Raw genomic sequence first — 6,040 nt, 5'->3', positions numbered from 1 at the left:
GTTATAAGCCAGTAAGTTTGGGGGTGGTTTGTAACCACTGGTACAATTGTAACTGGTATCAATCCATGATGATTGTTTTACTTGAAAGAGTACCTTCTGGAAAGAATATTGACATTTCTGGGTCAATATTAAACTTTTGACTACACAGTCTACATTCACTGAGAAATGAGTATTTTTAAGATAAACACCCTTACCTTAATTGGATTCCGATAGAAGGACTGGCCTCCAGAAGATGGAAACGACATAGCGATAATACGTTCTGGAAGTCAAAATCATCACTATTACAAACATCATTATAGATTTAAAATAACATACAAAAATTAATTTTATATGATCAGACTCCATTTTCACAGAAAAATAAATTTTAAGATTGAGGTTGACGGAAAAGAGCTAATACTCAGGATAATCAAGATAACATGTTAAAGTATCCAACATAATGACCATTAAGCTGGCACAGTGTTCATAAGACTCCACTGGTACAAACCATATGCCATGTACTTATGTTGGCCTCAGTCTGAAGTTCTCCCTGTTCTTGGAATTTATTTCTTAAATACCAAAGAAAATCCAAGAATTGTGGGCACCAGTAATGGTGGGAACTCCCAAAGTGCTTTGTAGCCCTCTGACTCAGAAAACCTGAGATCTACAAAGCTGTGACCTCATTCTCTGGGGTTCTAGGAAGAGAAGCAGTCTCTCTGGGATCCTTGGGATTCAGGATAACTACTAGAACTTAATAAATTGAAACTCAAATGGAGTCAGCTGAAAATCCATTCAAGTTCCTGTGCTGCAATCGACTAGTCCTGAATTGAGATGACATGGAAATCTTCCTTGCCAGAGTTAAACCACAAATATGTCACACTATCACAGTGGCATAGCATATAGCCTCATGAATAAAGAATACTTTGAATGAATGTGGCTTAGACAAGGCAAAAACAAAATAAATATATAATTACAAGAAAAAGTGAAGTTAATCTAAGTAAATCAACAGTTAAGTGTCACAAACCAGTAATATAAGTGAGGTCTAGGTCAAATCCATCCCTTTTGTATCGCCTTTTGTTTCCCGAAACCTAAGAGTTTAAAACCATCATTAGTTGGTGAAACATAAATCAACATAAAAATAAAGGACATTATACAGTATAGAAATCAACCCTTGCCAATTGGTCCCAAAACACAAAATATTTTTCTGAATCATAAGCATGTTTTACCCACTTACCAGCCTTCTTATCAGCTTTCCAAGTTGTCTTTTTAGATGAACCAGATGAAAAACTCTTATCAGAATGATAAGTCATAGAAGTCGAAATAAACGTGTCCATCTAAAAATAAATTTAAAAGATCAATTTTTGCTTCAGAAACAGAGAATTTTATGAATATAAATTAAGTTTAGATCAGCAGTTGTTAACCAGGGACAATTTTCCCTCCTCTCCTCAATCACCTACATCGGGGATATTTGACAGTGTCTTGAGGCACTTTTGGTTTTCACAACTGGTGTGTGTGTGTGTGTTCACGTGTGTGTGCATGCTACTTCCATCTAATGAATAGAAGCCAGGAATTCTGCTAAACATCCTGCAATGAATATAACTGCTCACCACCCTCCTGTGACAATAATGATCTGGCCCAAAATGTTAGTCATGCTGAGACTGAAAAATTCTAGTCTAGAGAAATAGTGAAACAATAGAGTCTTAGAATTTATAAATTTAATTTTGGGATTTGAAACTAGCATTTTCAATTTTTCCACATCAAAATAAATTGAGGATTCTTGTTCACCTTTGTTACTCCCATCTGTAACAGAGGTTCACTACAGCTACTAATGCACATCAGGCAGGCAACAGATTGAGATACTTCCCAAGTGTGCTAGCTGGTGTCTCTCCTACCATGAGAAATATCAAAGCAGTGAACTGATGGTCTGGACTAGTCCTTCTCTGGTTTGAGCATGCACAAATCAGAGTCATCTGGAAAAACCTGTTAAGCTACAGATTGCTGGGTCCCAGAGATATTGATTCAGTAGGTTCGGGGTGGGGCCTAAGGTATTTTTCTTGTATTTCTAGCAAGCCCTCAAGTGATGCTGAGGTTTCTAGTCAGAGGACCACACTGGCTGAGGTGATTTTCAAACAACTCCAAAAGCCTATCACTTAACATGCTTAGTTGGTGCCTGAGTTGTAGTCCAGGGAAGCTAGGGGTACAGAAAGAAACCAGGTATTTGACCCATGAACAAGCTTAGGAAGCCACCAACATTTACATCCCAGTATACATTTGCTCTTCCATTTTCCTCACTGTCACAGTAAAAAGGAAAAAAAAAAAAAAAAAAAAGAGAGAGTCACCAGGCCCTCATACACCCTTTAGTTTCCTAATCCCCAGCAGTTCTAACTTTGCCTTAGCTTTCTTTGTTTCTACCACAACTATACTGCAAAACTCTACTGTTGTGTTGCTATACATGTCATCTCCTAGTTTTCTGTTCTGTTTTCTATTTTTTAGAACATCATGATTGAGGCTGGGCATGGTGGCTCACGCTTGTAATCCCAGTACTTCAGGAGGCCGAGGTGGGCAGATCACTTGAGGTCACGAGCTCAAGACCAGCCTGACCAACCTGGTGAAACTCGTCTCTACTAAAAATACAAAAATTAGCCAGGTATGGTGGTGCATGCCTGTAATCCCAGCTACTCGGGAGGCTGAGGCAGGAAAATCGCTTTAACTGGGGAGGCAGAAGTTGCAGTGAGTCTGATATCATGCCACTAAACTCCAGCCTGGGCGACAGAGTGAGACTCCATCTCAAAAGAAAACCAAAAAAAAAAAAAAAAAAGGAAAAGAAAATCGTGATTGAAGTCACTCAAATTTTGCATATGCTCAAATAAATTCCCTCTTGGCTGTGGGAAAAACCCAGACAGAACATTATGTGTAAGGGATTTGTAGTTGAAGCACAGAGGGGAATTGTTTTCAATATCAAATTTTTTATGTATCAGATATTAAACTAATAAGAATATCACACTTGATCTTAGCCAAAAGGCCAAAAAAGGATACAAATGGGAATTTGATGAGAACTTCAAAATGTAGTGAAGTTAAAGTTAATACAAGAGGTAAAGTCCTTCTTTGGTTACTCCATCTTTTTTATTCAATTACTGGTACTTAGTGTGTATACTCTTCGCTGGTCCCTAAATACCACACTCTTTTAGTTTCAACCTATGTAGGAATTTACCTACACATTTCATTTTAAAGCAACATATTTGGCATAAAATGAGGCCACTTGAAGTTGAAAAGATTGTATCGAATAAAAGCCACAGAAAATGCAAAAAATAAATGAAAACTTTTAAGAGAGGTGAGTCTTGTATTTCATACCTGGGAACATCCTTAAGAAACTTAACGTCAAAAAAAATGTAAATGACATCAACCAGCAGGATAATCACAGTAATGGCAGTATCTAAAATGTTCAGTAAATCAGAAAAATAATGCTGTCTCCTGTAATATAAAATGGAAAAATATGAGTTCATCTCCCCTGCAAGAAGAGACAGGAATATTTAAAGACCACAAACTATTAACTGATCCCCATTAAGAATTCTAGTTTCATAAATTATTTAAAATGCATGTTCTAGAGTAGACTAAGGGAAAAATATAACATTCATGGGAACTTTTCAAACAATAAATTTATATTCATCATTTGACACATATATATGACTAAAGCACCAATATGGCAATTTAAGTATAGTAAGAGATATAACTAAATGCATATTAACCACCTTTATCATGGATGATGGGGTATCTCTGTCCCCTCAAGCATTTATCATTGTGTTACAAACAATCCAATTACACTCTTTCGATCATTTAAAAATGTACAATTATTATTGACTGTAGTCACCCTGTTGTGCTAGCAAATAGTAGGTGTTATTCATTTTTTTCTATTTTTTCATACCCATTAACCATCCTCACCTCCCCACCCCCAAACTCCTAGTACCATTCGCAGCCTCTGATAACCATCTTTCTACTCGTGTCTATGAGTTCAACTGTTATCCTTTTTAGAGCCCACAAATAAGTGAGAACATGTGATGTTTGTCTTTCTGTGCCTGCCTTATTTCAGTTAACATAGTGATCTCCATTTCCATCCATATTGTTGCAAAAGGCAGGATCTCATTAGCTAAATATAGCTAAGTATAGCTAAATAATAACATTAGCTAAGTATAGCTAAATAATACTCTCTTGTGTATATTTACTATTCTCTTCATCCATTCATCTGTTGATGAACACAGGTTGCTTCCAAACCTAAGCTCTCATGAACAGTGCTACAACCAACATGGGAATGCAGATTATCTCCTCTATGTACTGATTTCCTTTCTTGTGGGTATACACCCAGCAGTGGGATGGCTGGATCACATGGTGGCTCTATTTTTAGTTTTTTTAAGGAACCTCCAAACTGTTCCCCATAGTGGTTCTACTAATTTACAGTCCCATGAACAGTGTATGAGGGTTCTCTTATCTCCACGTTTGCCAGCATTTGTTATTGCCTGACTTTTGGATATAAGCTGTCTTAGCCAGGGTGAGATGATATCTAATTGTAGTTTTCTACACTGTGAATTTCTCTAATGATCAATGTTAAGCACCTCTTCACATGCCTGTTTACCATCTGTATGTTTCCTTTTGAGAAATGTCTATTCAAATCTTATGCTCATTTAAAAAATCATATTATTAGATTTTTTTTCCTATAGAGTTGTTTGAACTCCTTATATATTCTGGTTATATATCCCTTCTCAGATAGGTATTTTGCAAATATTTTCTCCCATTCTGTGGGCTGTCTCTTCACTTTGTTAATTGTTTCCTTTGCTATGAAGAAGCTTTGTAACTTAATGTGATGCCATTTGTCCATTTTTGTTTTGGTTACCTGTGCTTGTGGGATATTGCTCAAGAAATTTTTGTTCAGACCAAAGTCCTGAAGATTCTTCCCGATATTCTCTTGTTATAGTTTCATAGTTTGAGGTCTTGTCTTTAAGCCTTTAATCCATTTTGATTTGATTTTTGTATATGGTGAGAGGTAGGGGTCTAGTTACATTTTTCTGCATGTGGATATCCAGTTTTCCCAGAACCATTTGTTGAAGAGACTGCCTTTTCCTCAATGTATGTTGTTGGCACATTGATTGAAAATGAGTTCACTATAGGTGTGTGGATTTGTTTCTGGGTTCTCTATACTTTTCCATTGGTCTATGTGTCTATGCCAGTGCCATGCTGTTTTGGTTACTATAGTTCTATAGTATAATTTAAACTCAAGCAATATGATTCCTCCAGCTTTGTTCTTTTTGCTTAGAATAGCTGTCATTCTGGGTCTTTTGTGGCTCCATATAAATTTTAGGATTGTTTTTTCTGTTTCTGTGAAGAATGTCATTGGTATTTTGATAGGGAGTACATTGAATGCATAAATTGCTTTGGATAGTAGGGTCTTTTTAACAATATTGCTTCTTCCAATTCATGAACATGGAATCTCTTTCCATTTTGTGGTGTCCTTTTCAATTTCTTTCATCAGTGTTTTATTGTTGTCATTATAAAGATCTTTCACTTCTTTGGTTAAGTTAACTCCTAGGTTTTTAATTTTATTTGTGGCTATTGTAAATAGGATCACTTTTTAAAAGTCTTTTTTCAGATGGTTTACTGCTGGCATATAATATGCTACTGATTTTTGTATGTTGATTTTGTATCCTGCAAATTTACTGAATTTATCAATTCTAGTATTTTTTTTTTGTGCAATCGTTCGTTTTTTCCAAGTAAAATATATCATCTGCAAACACAAGGATAATTTAACTTCTTCCTTCCCAATTCAGATTTCTGTTTTTATTCCCTTTATTTCTTTATCTTCTATGATTGCTCCAGCTAGGACTTCTGGTACTCTGTTGAATAACACTGGTGAAAGTGGGCATCCTAGTTGTGTTCTAGATCTCAGAGGAAAGCTCTTCCATTTCTCCCCATTCAGTGTGATACTGACTGGGGGTCTGTCATATATGGTTTTTATTATATTGAGCTGTGTTACTTCTATACCCAGTTTTTTTTTTTTTTTTTGAGACGGAGTCTC

General features: G+C 36.0%; 1 pseudogene; it reads right to left on the bottom strand.

The window, feature by feature from the left end:
- Positions 1-2,891: 2,891 nt before the first annotated feature.
- Positions 2,892-3,010, bottom strand: LOC113223534 (annotated as a pseudogene).
- Positions 3,011-6,040: the final 3,030 nt, after the last annotated feature.

This window comes from Piliocolobus tephrosceles, unplaced genomic scaffold, assembly GCF_002776525.5.
Source record: "Piliocolobus tephrosceles isolate RC106 unplaced genomic scaffold, ASM277652v3 unscaffolded_41715, whole genome shotgun sequence".
In the NCBI taxonomy this organism is placed as follows: domain Eukaryota; kingdom Metazoa; phylum Chordata; class Mammalia; order Primates; family Cercopithecidae; genus Piliocolobus; species Piliocolobus tephrosceles.
The sequence above is the reverse complement of the archived record's forward strand: the minus strand, read 5'-3'. Positions and strand labels throughout refer to the sequence as shown.